This window comes from Serinus canaria, chromosome 8, assembly GCF_022539315.1.
Source record: "Serinus canaria isolate serCan28SL12 chromosome 8, serCan2020, whole genome shotgun sequence".
NCBI lineage: Eukaryota > Metazoa > Chordata > Aves > Passeriformes > Fringillidae > Serinus > Serinus canaria.
The window spans coordinates 1,498,897-1,511,008 of NC_066322.1; the positions used below are offsets into that span (position 1 = coordinate 1,498,897).

The window sequence follows — 12,112 nt, forward strand, 5'->3', positions numbered from 1 at the left end:
CGAGATGGCTGGAAAGCTAAAGGGCATTTTTGTATTCCTGGGGAAAAAACCATTAGGATTTAATTGCTACATGGATTATTTGGGGAGAGTTTTCCCAACTTTTCCAGGATCACAAGACCTGCAGAGAGACAAGAGGGATGGGCTGAGCTGGTTTTCCTGCTCAGGGTTTGGAGGATCCTCGTCCATGGCCATTCCAGAGTTTCCTGGGAAGGGTGAGCAGGGAAAGGGAATCTCCAGCTCTCCCTCCGTGGGCTCCCAGATCCCTTCCCCCAGAGCTGAGTCACTCGGATCATAAATTCCAACCTCACTTCCCAGTTACTATAACAACTTCATGGATTTCTTCTCATTATTAATTACACTCAGCCCTAATCTGCTGCTCCAGGATCAGGCACTCCAGGAGAGCTTCCCCTCTCCCTTCTCCCTTCTCCCTTCCAAAGGTTTTTCATTCCCAGCTCGCTCCCACATTCAGGTGCTCTCCTCATGAATCTGCTCCCACTGAGATAAGGAAATGCTGATATTCTTCCCTTTGAAAACTCAGAATAGAAGGAAATGGGTTTTTTCCTCAAAACAAACAAGATGCCCAGAATAAAACTGCAAAATCTGGGCCCTCAGCTGTTTTCCTGCAGCAAATGTGGAGCAGGGAACAGCTTGGAATATAATCCACCCCAGTACGGAGGGAATGAGCCCTCTGGAAGCCAAGCTGGGAGCCAGAGCACAGGAGCAGCTGCAATCTGATTTATTGGGGCTGAATTCACATCCTCGGGGCTGAACAGGAAACTTCTGCTGCTGGAAAAGGCAGGAGAAGGCAACAAACTCCAGGCCAATCTCAAGGTGTTGGAGTGAGCACAACGAGCCCCTTTTATTTTCCTCTGGATCAGCTCTGGAGCTGGAGTGCTGAAGGGACATCTCTACCCAGGAGAACAGAGATTTCCCCTTCCCCTTCCCCTCCCTCATGGGATGGGGAAAATGGAAATGTTTCCTCAGCCGGGAGAGCTGGGAGGAGAGCAGGGAAAGGGAGCATTTCCTGCTCCATTCCCACAGCACTGACCCCACAGAATCACAGAATTCCAGACTGGTTTGGCTTGGGAAGGACCTTAAATCCCACCCCTGCCATGGCAGGGACACCTTCCACTGTCCCAGGCTGCTCCAAGCCCTGTCCAGTCTGGCCTGGGACATTTCCAGGGATCCAGAGGCAAAGATTCTCTGGAAAACCTCCTCTTTACCCTCAGCAAGGAATTTCTTCCCCCTCACCACATCCCTCCCACCTGAATTCCCTCGGCTTAGGAACAGCCTGTGCCTCCTCCCAAATGACTGCAGGTCTCTGATGGAAGTTTTGGCAGATCCCCAGAGAATTTATAAATGAAAATTCCAGTATCACTTGATCCGTTTATTTTTAGGACTGTGTCTCCTGCTCGCTGAAAGAATAAAGTGCCACTTCAAATCCCAGCCCAAAAACATGGAAACCACTGGGTGCAGTGAGAGCAGCACTTCCTGCAGCTGGAGTGGCTCGGGAATGAAGCATTCCTGCTCTCCTCCCCACTGAATCCCACAGGTTGGGCTGTGGAATGCAGAACTGAACTCATCTGCAGAGCCATCAAAACACAGGATCATTTCAAGCCCCCGGGCAGATGGAGAACACTCCTTTCCCCTCCTCTGCAGGAGAAGGGAAGAGGATCCGAGCCCACAGAGTTCCAGCAGGGAAAGAAGCCCTCTCCAGATATTTCATGCTTTAAAAACTCATGGAAATGAAGGTTTGATTCTATTTCCAGTGTGCAAACCCGCGCTGCTTTAGTCACCAAGTCACAGATAAACACAGGGGGAATATTTTTGTGCTGCCTTCAATTTTTTTCATCTCAAATGACAAATTTCCATGAATTCCATCCCTCTGATTAAAGGGCAGTTGTTACACACCTACAGATACCCTTTAAAAACCCATCAGTGCAACCACAATTCCAAAAAAAGCTTAATGGAAGTGTGGATCTGAAATCCAAACCAAAGCAGCTGCAGGGTTCCCAGCATCAATCCAGGCTCGCTCCCAGGGGCACAATATCAATAATAAAAACCAAAATAACTTTGGTTTGCTGCAAAGTTAAAGAAAATCTGGTTTATCCAACCAAAAATGGAAGAATTGCTGTACTGGGAAGCAAATGGCCAGCACCAAACTGGTGTTGGATCTATGAGACAGCACAGGATGGACCAAAAAAAGGAATAATTCAACAACTCTGATGAGTCAAATGGGAAAAGGAACAGCCAGGAATAGCCAAGAATATTCCAACTTGATCATACAGTGAATTATGGGAAGGGAAAAGGGAATTTTGGGGGATTGGCTGCCATTCCATAAGAGGATTTAGGGAGATTTCTCCTGCTTGCTCCTATTTTACGAACAAACAACCCCAAAAATGCTGCCTGAATTTCTCCAGCAAAATCCACACCAGGAACACCTCAGGTCATGGAAAAAATCCAATATTTCATCCAGGAAAACTCACCCAAGCTTCTTAAAAGTCAGGAAGAGTCTGCTCAGTGCTAAATCATTACTTTTTAATCATAAAGCTTCTCTGGTTTTCCACAAATCTAAATAAATCCCTTATCCTTTGCTTAGGAAATTCTCCCTGAATTTTCCTACACAGCCCTGACTTGAGGAATTAATTACAATTATTTCACATGACAGGAGTCTTGCACTAAATATTTTTATGCTGAGAGCAGGTGATTAAAAAACAGGAAAGATGACAAAAACATATTTTTCTACTTCCTTTCAGTGCCTGTGACTGGAATATTTTTCCCTTTTTTAAACTAACTGGATTTCTGGGAATACAGCTCCAGAAGGAAATGAAGAATGAGGTGAAATAAATGTTTATTTTTATAGTTCTTCTGCCTGACTTCATTTGAACACTGCCTTGTTCTTGCTTTTCTGGGAAAAAGGCATGGAAAACTTTCCATTTTTAATGGAATTGATTCATCAGTTACCCACAAGCTGGGAAAAACCCCACAATGTTCCCATGGCTCCGGCAGGAATGAGGAAAATGGGAAAAGCACAGCCCCAGTTCTCCCCCAGAACTGGACACACACAAATAACACCTCAAACAAGGGAAGTACAGGCAGAGATTTCATGGATTGCTCAGGAAAGTGCAGGGAAAGGGGCTTGGACTTGGAATTCTGGGATGAATTCCAGAAAGGAAATGCAGAATTGAGAAGTGAATGCAGAGGAAAGAAAGAAGGCAAAGAAGAAGCCACACAAAGCCAACTGAGGAATATTGCCCGGTCCCACCTGGAGGAACCAGTGGGAAAGGGCATCCCAACAGTTATTCTCCATGAACAGTAACAGCTAAGGCAGGGGGAGACAGCTCTCCTGGAATTCCAGCAGGGAAAGAAACCCTCTCCAGATATTTCATGCTTTGAAAACTCATGGAAATGATGGTTTGATTCTATTTGTGTGCAAACCTGTGCTGCTTTAGTCACCAAGTCACAGATAAACACGGGGGAACATTTTTTGCCACGAGGAGCCTCGTTTGGAATTGTCTCAGACCAGAGCCTGCCATGAAATCCTTGGGATCAGCAGGATGCAGGAGCCCCAGAGCTGCTGCTCCTGCCCTGGAACCCACCCTGGAGAGGCCTCTCTCCAAGGAACATCTGGGACAGGCTCCCTGCTTTCCTCTGAGGATCCCAAAAGTTCCACACAGAATTTTCCAGGGCTAAGAGCAGCACCTCTGGTAGGAGCAGTGCAGGGAATCCAAACACTCCAGGTGACATTCCACATTCCAAGCTCTCCAAGAACATCCCACACCCTGCTCTGCTCTTCCTGCCCTATCCCTCATCACTGAGATCCTGGAAAAGGGGATGACAACCTGGGACAAGCTCCCTGTTTTCCTCTGAGGATCCCAAAAGTTCCACACAGAGCTTTTCCCAGAGGGAAGAGCAGCACCTCTGGAAGGAGCAGTGCTGGGAATCCAAGCTCTCCAAAGAATATCCCATATCCTGCTCTTCTTTTCCTGCCCTACCCCTCATCACTGAGATCCTGGAGCAGCCTCTCTCCAAGGATCACCTGGAACAAACTTCCTGCTCTTCCTGGTATCCCAAAAGATCCACACAGAGTTTTCCAGCAGAAGAGCAGCACCCCTGGAAGGAGCAGTGCTGGGAATCCAAGCTCTCCAAAGAACATCCCACATCCTGCTCTGCTCCTGCCCAAGCTCATTTCTCCTGCAGCCCACAGGACAATGGGAATGCTGTGGTATCCCTTGGGTAACCAACAGGGAAAGCTTAGGGGAAAATCCCAACAAGAAATCCCAGAAGCACAGCAGCTTTTAATGGAAAACTGGGTCTGAACTCCAGCTCATCTTCAATCCAAAGGGGTTTTGCCCACTTGGCCCCAGCCCCCACAGCCCCCAGCAGCCATTCCCAGCTGGAACATGGAGAATCCTGGGCTGTTCCAGTGACACTTTTCCAACATTAAATGGGATGTTTTTCCTTCCAGGCAGGAGTGGGTTTAGCCCTGGCCCCACGGGCCCTGGCAGGTTCCTGATCAGTATTCCTGAGCACACTGGGCACCCCAAGGATCTGCTGCTCCTGGAGCAGAATCCCATCAAACAGAGCAGCCGGGCCCTGAAGGTTTCCATATGTCTCACACTGATTCTCTCCTCAAGAGCTCTTGTGCTGCTGGATCATTTTCTGCTTCTCATCTGAGCTGCTGCTTTCAGAAACGGTGACTCCCGAGGATTCCTCCTTTCGGATTCCTCTCCTCCCCAAGTCCCTGCTCCCACTATTTATAAGCACCCTTGCAAGTGTCCCTGCTGCAAGGAGCTCCTCTCCAGATTTATCCCCCACATTTCCCAGGAGCTCTGGCAATCCCAGATTTTCTGTGCTGTTTATTCCAGTGGGATCCTGTCTGTGCCTTCCTCGAGCTATTGCTGAATTATAAAAGCGTGAATGGGACAAAAATCAATGGTGAGAATTTATTTTTCCATCTGAGCACAGTCCTAATCCTTCCCCAAAGCTCAGGAGGGATTTATCCCTTGGTGCCCATCCTGCAGGCAGCAAATATTCAACCCAGATCCATGGGAGTGACTCAGAAGCTGAGCTTTGTTTAGCAACAACAAGGTTAGAGAAGGTTCTCCTCCATCAGGGGAAATTTCTCCCTTTTTTTCTTTACATTTCAGATTTTAGACACCAAAGCCGATTCCTGCACATCAGTGAGAAAACTCCAAGTCTCAGATTCCTGCTAAGCTCCAGGCTGTGCCTTTCTTTGCCTTAGCTCCCAGAAGAAACACAATTCCTTGGATGTGCCAGAGGCACCTGAGCTCACAGAGGAGCCCAGGCAGAAACAAAACCGAAAACCCGCTGCTGATTTACTCAAGCAAAGGGTCAACTTCTTGTTTCCAGGTTCAGAACCACTGGCATAAAAGCACAGCATCCAAAAGAATCCTGAGGAGCAAATCCTCTGGCAGCTCCACTCAGCTTCCCTGTGCCAAAAACACCCAGGGCTTGTTGTCCCTACAGCAGGCAGAGATTCCCTCTGCATTTAGGAGAGCTCAGGGGAATCCTCTGGCTTATAAACCCCCCAGGCATCAGTTTATTGGCTGTCCCCTCTCTGCTGTGCTTCCATGGCTCTCTGGAGTCTCCAAGGCTGGATTGTTTCCTTGGATTTATTTTAGCTGACCTCCCTTTCCCCTCTTCTCTCTTCCCACACCTTGGCGTGCAGCACGGCGAGCTCTGCCTGTCACTCCACAAGATCTGCCCTCAACAGTGAAAAAAAATCCTTTTATTGCCAACACTCTGTGTCCTACTTCCTGCAGGCCAGGAGGGCTGGGATGAGGAAGGGAGCAGCACCTGGAGGAGAGTTTTGTGTGTTCACTGTGTCCCCATGTCCTGAGCTGCTCACCAACACCTCCTGCACGGGAGGCAAAGCCTGCGCCAGGATCAGCAGCTGCTCCCACCAAATCTGCTGCCAAAATCAGGTCAGACGTGGGGTATTATCCCCCAGCAAATTAATTAGAGACAAACGAGGCTGAGTTAACTCTCTAACAGCTCAGTGGAACGTTCTCAACAGCCGGCTGCAAAGGAATATTCCCAATATTCCTCAGAAATGCCATCTCAGTCTGTATCCATCACAGCAGAGCCCAGCTCTCCCACAGAACACAGACCCACTGCGGAGGTTTTGCACCCTCAGACATGGGGGCACAAAAATCTACCAGCTATAGAGGTTTTTTTTCCACAAATCAATCCCCTTCCAGGACACTCTGAAAAATGAGGGGACATCGATGCCCCCGATGGATCCTGGGGGCTTTTGCTGCTTTTCTGTCACCAGAAATTACCCTCATTTATCCACTGGCACCTCCTCACTTGTCCTGCAGCCCACAGGACAATGGGAATGCTGTGATATCCCTTGGGTAACCAACATGGAAAGCTGAGGGGAAAATCCCACCAGGGAATCCCAGAAGCACAGCAGCTTTTAATGGAAAACTGGGTCTGAACCCCAGCTCATCTCCAATCCAAACGGGTTTTGCCCACTTGGCTCCAGCTCCCACAGTTTAAAGACGATAATTCAGCATTTTTGCAGTGTTCAGGGCTGAAGTTTTATAATTTTGCTCTATAAAATACCTCACTCTATGGAGTATCTTTGCTCCACACTGTCCCAATTCCCAACCTGTATTTTCAGCACCACCGAGATTGTCCTTAATTTCTCCCAGGCCCTGAATGTGCCTTGGTTCCACTTCATTCCCATCAGTAAAAATATCCACAACCCTCTTTGTTTCCTGAGAGGAGAGAAATTCAGAAAAGAAATGGATGGAGGAAAGTTAAAAATCCCACAGTCCACACACAGAACCCTACATGGACAGACAGAAAAGGGAGAAAGAAAGACCAAAAAAGGGGAATTTTCTGGATTTTCCTCCCCTGAGTTCTTTATAAACAAAGTGTATCCTTAAGTGGCCAAACACGAGGAAAAGCAGAACTCAGGGTGCACAAAATGACATTTTTTAAGCACCTGAATAAGCACGGATTTAACCCAGCCTCATCCTCTAATCTATTTTCTCATCACTGCCAGCAGTGCCAGATGCTGCAGCAGCAGCAAGTGCAGGAATTCCACTGCAGGCAGATAGGGAATAATCTGCTCTCCCAGGAAGTTCCCTCTGATCTCTCAGCCTGGTTTAAAATGCAAAGGATAAACCATTTTACCTTTTCTTTATTGTTCTCTAAAATTGTCTTTTTCCATTTGCAAAGTTTCTCAGACTCCTGGAGACTTCTGTGATTGGCAGGAATTATTCTGCCATGGTTTGTGCTCCAAGAACACTCTGGCAAACGGACCCTTGGTCCAATTAGACATCTAATGAAAAATTAAGTTAAAAATTAAATTCAAAGGCTTGGATTTCACAATTTTCCTGCATAACCAAGAGAAAAGTTCTTCATTTGCTTTCTCTGTACCATTCATCAATCTCTTTCGAAGATTTTAACCTGAACAATGGATACATCCTTGAATTATTTGGGATACGAAGGGCTCACAGATGAATGGAACACTCAGAGATGTCACAGGAAGCACAGCCAGGCTTTCCCTGCATGTTTTAGCACAACAGGATGGTATCAATTTGGGGTTTTTTGTAAAAACAAGCTTGAAGCTGAGAGCTGTTTTCATAATTAAAGAAATTCAGCTGAAATTCACCTACCCCATCTCAAGCATCCCCCTGCATCGCCTGAAACCAAAACACTGCAGCAGCAAGGAGCCCAAAGTGAAACTGACAAATTATTTTCATTCTCTAAACTGAGGGAAAAGGGGGAAAAAAACCCCACAGCGTGAGTAATAACATCAGGCTAAAATCCTTTTCCTTCCAAGCAATATTTCATACAAACATCCACTCACCTGCTTGCAACAGACATCAAGTTTAAGGGAGTTTTTTCACCTCGTTATTTGTCCTACACCTTCCCAATGTTTTCTTTTTTGGGTTTTTTTTTTCCCCATCGGCCAAAGCTGTGTTTATCCCACTGCCATAATTATCCAATTTTATTTGCTGGGGAACCATACAAAGACTGAAAATTGGAAAGACAGGCACTTAATTGAAAGGAATAAAGGTGTTCCCAAGTACTGTTTTGCCACTATTTTCCCCAAATGTTTAAAACTTCCCCCATTTCTCCAGGACAGCTCCATGGGGATCATTCCAAGGAAAGGATTTTTGGACAAAACAAACCACTCCAATTAAAAGCTGCCATTTTAGGCAGGATTTTCCAGCTCTACCCGTGGCTATCCATTTCAAATATGGAAATTCCAGGGATTTGGTTGGAATGACTCTTTAAAGGAGCCCTGTGTTCCCAGAGACGATTACTCAGCTAATCTGGGTTAAGCTTCCTGATGGATAAATCAGGATTTGAATGCTGAATAAGGAGAGGTTTCCATGTGACGTGGGAAGAGCTGGGAAGTAAATACAGAAGTGGTGGAGAAAAAAACCTGAATATGTTTTTGAAAAGAACAGCCAAAAAGGCTCAATACCGTCCTTTACTTCAGCTTCACATTAAAGCATTGCACTAAAAATTATTTCCTGGAATGTAAAATGTCCAAAAACATGGACATTGGAATGAAGTAGGATACAGTGTGCCTGGAGCACCTGAGCAGGCACAAGGAAACATTAAAATAGATGAGATGACAAGAGAAACTGAGAATTCCAATGAATAATATGCCGGGAAAAGCACTTGTTGTGCTAACAAGCTTTTATTCCAGATGATTTATAGATCACAGATTTGTTCAGAACCTTTTTAACCATCAGCTCCCTCTCTGGAGCTGGTAATGAGGGACACTACAAATGAGCATCTCTCTCATAGTGGCCTAAAAAAGTTCCCTGTTCCACTGGATTTATGACCTGCAAATGCAATTATTCAGCTTGTGCACTGCTGCTCCTTATGGACACCAGGAGCCCAGAGGAAAAAAACAAAAGGCATTGCATGGATTCTGCTGGAAAGAGTCTCACACAAGAGGGATCTACCGGGAATTCTCTCTTCAGTGGAGGATCTCTTGGGATGTTTCCTTTAGCAACAGATGCTGAGCATCACACAAAACAACTCGGTGCCCTCATGGCTCCATCCCGGCCTCAGAGATCACAGCAAATACCTCGTTCCTCAGCAGAATTGATTTATAACTCACCAACCTCCACCTGAGGAGAGCAAAAAGCTCCTCTTTGTGGACCCACACCAAGGGAACAACTCCCAGATCCTCTCTGAACTCGCAACTCCCACCAGGCTCCGAACTGGGGAAAGGAGGCTCAGAAAAAACAAACTGACTCAAAGCACATGGCAGGGAAATGATGCAGAGGAAATGTCTCCGGCAGAGGAGCATCGGGAGGGCTCATCCCACCCGGAGTGCCGAGGGTCCAGGCTGCAGAGAGCTGCCCAGGCTTTAGGCTGGGCTGGGCTGGCTGGGAAGGGGAGCCCGGCAGGGCAGCCGGGAAGGAGCAAATCCCGGGAATGCGGCTCTAGGGAGCACCATGGGCAGCAGAAAATGAGCGACTCTCAGAGAAATTCGAGGCGGAAAGAATACAGGGAGAAATAGAAGGGAAATTAACAGACACATGGAATATCTAGAAGGTGCAGAGGGCGCAGAAATAAAGTAATTTAAAAAAACAATTAGTGTACATCCGCTCTATGGCAAACCGCAACCCTCGTTTGTTTGGTTTTTTTTTTTTTTTTCTCTTAAGGCCATGTGATTCCCCACGACAAAACTTAACTGGGGCCACGCAAACACCCCACGGGCGGCTCGGTGCCTGGGCTCCATCGGGCACGGAGCGGGACCCACCGGGACCCCCTCACGGCAGGGCCGGGCCGGGTCCCCTCACAGCCCGGAGCCGCCTCAGCCCCGGCCCCGGGCGGCGGCCGCGGCCCCACGGGCGGGCAGCGCTTACCTCCTGCGGCGGCGGCGGCTCCGGGGGCTCCCCGCGGGTTCTCCTCCGTTTCTCCTCCGCTTCTCCTCACGCTCTCCTCAGGCTCCCCTCACGCTCCCCTCAGGTTTCCGCCCTCAGCGCTCCATGGCCCCGGCGCTGGCGGCGGAGCGGCGGCCGCGCTTCCCCAGCGCTGCGGAGCGAGAGGGGCCGGCCCCGCAGGGAGCGCCGGCGGCTCGGCTCGGCTCCTCGCCTGCCTTCCCTTCGCTCCCCGCTCTTCCCCTTCCCTTCCTTTCCCTGTCCTTCCCTTCCTTTGCCGTCCCTTCCCTTCCTTTGCCGTCCCTTCCCTTCCTTTGCCTCTCGTTCCCCGCCTGCTCCTCTCCGCTCTGCTCTTCCTTCCCGTTCCCTCAGCGCTCGCTCCGCTCTCCCCTCCCGGTTCCGTCCGTCCCGCCCCGCTCCGTCCGTCCCTCCCCCGCCGCAGCCCCGGCCCCGGGTCCTCCCCGGCCGGGTCTGGGCCAAGGCGAGCTCCGGGAGCGGCTCTGCAGCAAATGCGGCCGAATTCCAGCTTGGATGGGGCTGGGAGCAACCTGGGCTAGTGCGTGGCATCGCTCGCCCATGGCGGGGTGGGATGAGGGAAGCGCTGAGGTCCCTCCCAACCCAAACTAGTCTGGGATTCCGAGGAATCAAACACAAATTTATCGATGTCATTACATCCACAGGGGCAGAGCAGGAGAGAGGAAGCAGCTGGTGGTGGTTTGAGAAATCTCCCTAGGGAATGCTGCATGGAGCAGAGGACGCTCTACACCCGGGGGAAGCAGCAGGGACAAACCCCGGGCACAGCCGGGCTGGGGTTGGGATTTTGGGGAAGAATTCTTCCCTGCGAGGGAGGTGAGACCCTGGCAAACAGGAGCTGCTCACCTCGAAGATTCAATGTCACATGTCACACCTGTGGGAGCTGCTGCCTGGTCACACCACCCCAGACACCCAGCAGATAAAGGGTAATTCTCTCTATGGTTGTTCTGTTTCATCCTAAACATGAGATCTTGGGGTGTTTGATGTCCTCATCAAAGGCCAAGTTTCTGGAGTAATAACATGAAGACTTGGCTCACGTGGTAAAAGAGGAATTTTCTGGTCTTCAGAGCCGAGGAGGAGCATTTAAAAGGCTTACAGAACCCACCCCAGTCCCCCAAAACCTCAGAGTCCAGCAGGGAAAAATAAAATCTATTCATTACAAAACCTTTCAAATGAAGAGTTAAACTGGTTATTTGTGGATCACACACAGCCCCTTGATTTTTTCCAGGGATTCATGACTGCAGCCTCTGAAAAGTGAACAGAAGGCTGCTGTGTTGGGATTCCTGCTCAAGTCCCATCCCATGGGCCAATATCCCACAGGCCCACAGGCCAGACCACAGCAGATCTTGATAAACCACTCTTTATGCAATAAAAGAACAGTATTGAATGAAAGTTTTGTGCCACATAATCTTACAGAGGAGAAAAGATTGTCTGTCCAGCTCAGTAAAATTAAGAGTTAATAATTAATGGAGAGATTTCTATAAAACACAGGAGTTTCTTTTAAAATACAGAAGTAATTATCAATCGAATTTCAACAACATGCCAATACCTTTTACAAAATTTGGGCTGCAGTGAGGAGAACCAAGGTGAATTTTTGTCCCTCTCTGCTGCCTTGGACACAGATCAAGGAATCTGGTCCAGAGTTTGGTGTGCAAAGGCGTTAAACTTGCTCAACTCTGTGAAACTCCACAGACAAGTCACTTCTGCAATCCTCCCCTGGATTCCAGGTGCAAACCCTGTGGTTTAGGCTCAGGCAAATCTTTGGAATATTTAGGAGTTGTCTCTTATCTGTAAGCACTGAACAACAGAAATTAGGGCAGGATACAGAATTTCCAAATGGCTGAAAGAAACTCTGCTCTTCCAGACTACAAGGCCAGGGAAATTCAAATCCTGCTTTGGTCATTCCCAGCCTGCAGGCAGCACATCCAAGCTTTTCAGCTCCCTGGCAACAGCAGAGAGCAGCAATCCTGATCCAGGCAGAGATTCGGAGCCATGGATGCAATTCCAGAGGCTGGGAACAGCAGCAGTGCTTCACCCTGCTGGGAAGGACGGGGCTGTTCCAGCAGCAGCTCCTGGGTTCCTCCTCTCTTGCCTGCCACCCTCCTGAAGCCTGGCTGCTGGGAGGGAGTGCTGAGAGCAGGAGGATGAAATGAAGGCACTCCTCAGAGCTCCTGCTGCAATCGCATCGTGGG

The 12,112-nt window shown here is 48.7% G+C and overlaps 1 protein-coding gene across 1 annotated transcript in view; it reads right to left on the reverse strand.

Moving 5' to 3' along the window:
* Nucleotides 1-10,003, reverse strand: part of PDE4B (phosphodiesterase 4B) — a 170,862-nt gene extending 160,859 nt beyond the window's left edge. The window contains exon 1 of the mRNA XM_030226401.2: nucleotides 9,873-10,003. The gene's annotated coding sequence lies outside the window, so the exon portion shown is untranslated. The remainder of the gene's footprint in view (nucleotides 1-9,872) is intronic.
* Nucleotides 10,004-12,112: the final 2,109 nt, after the last annotated feature.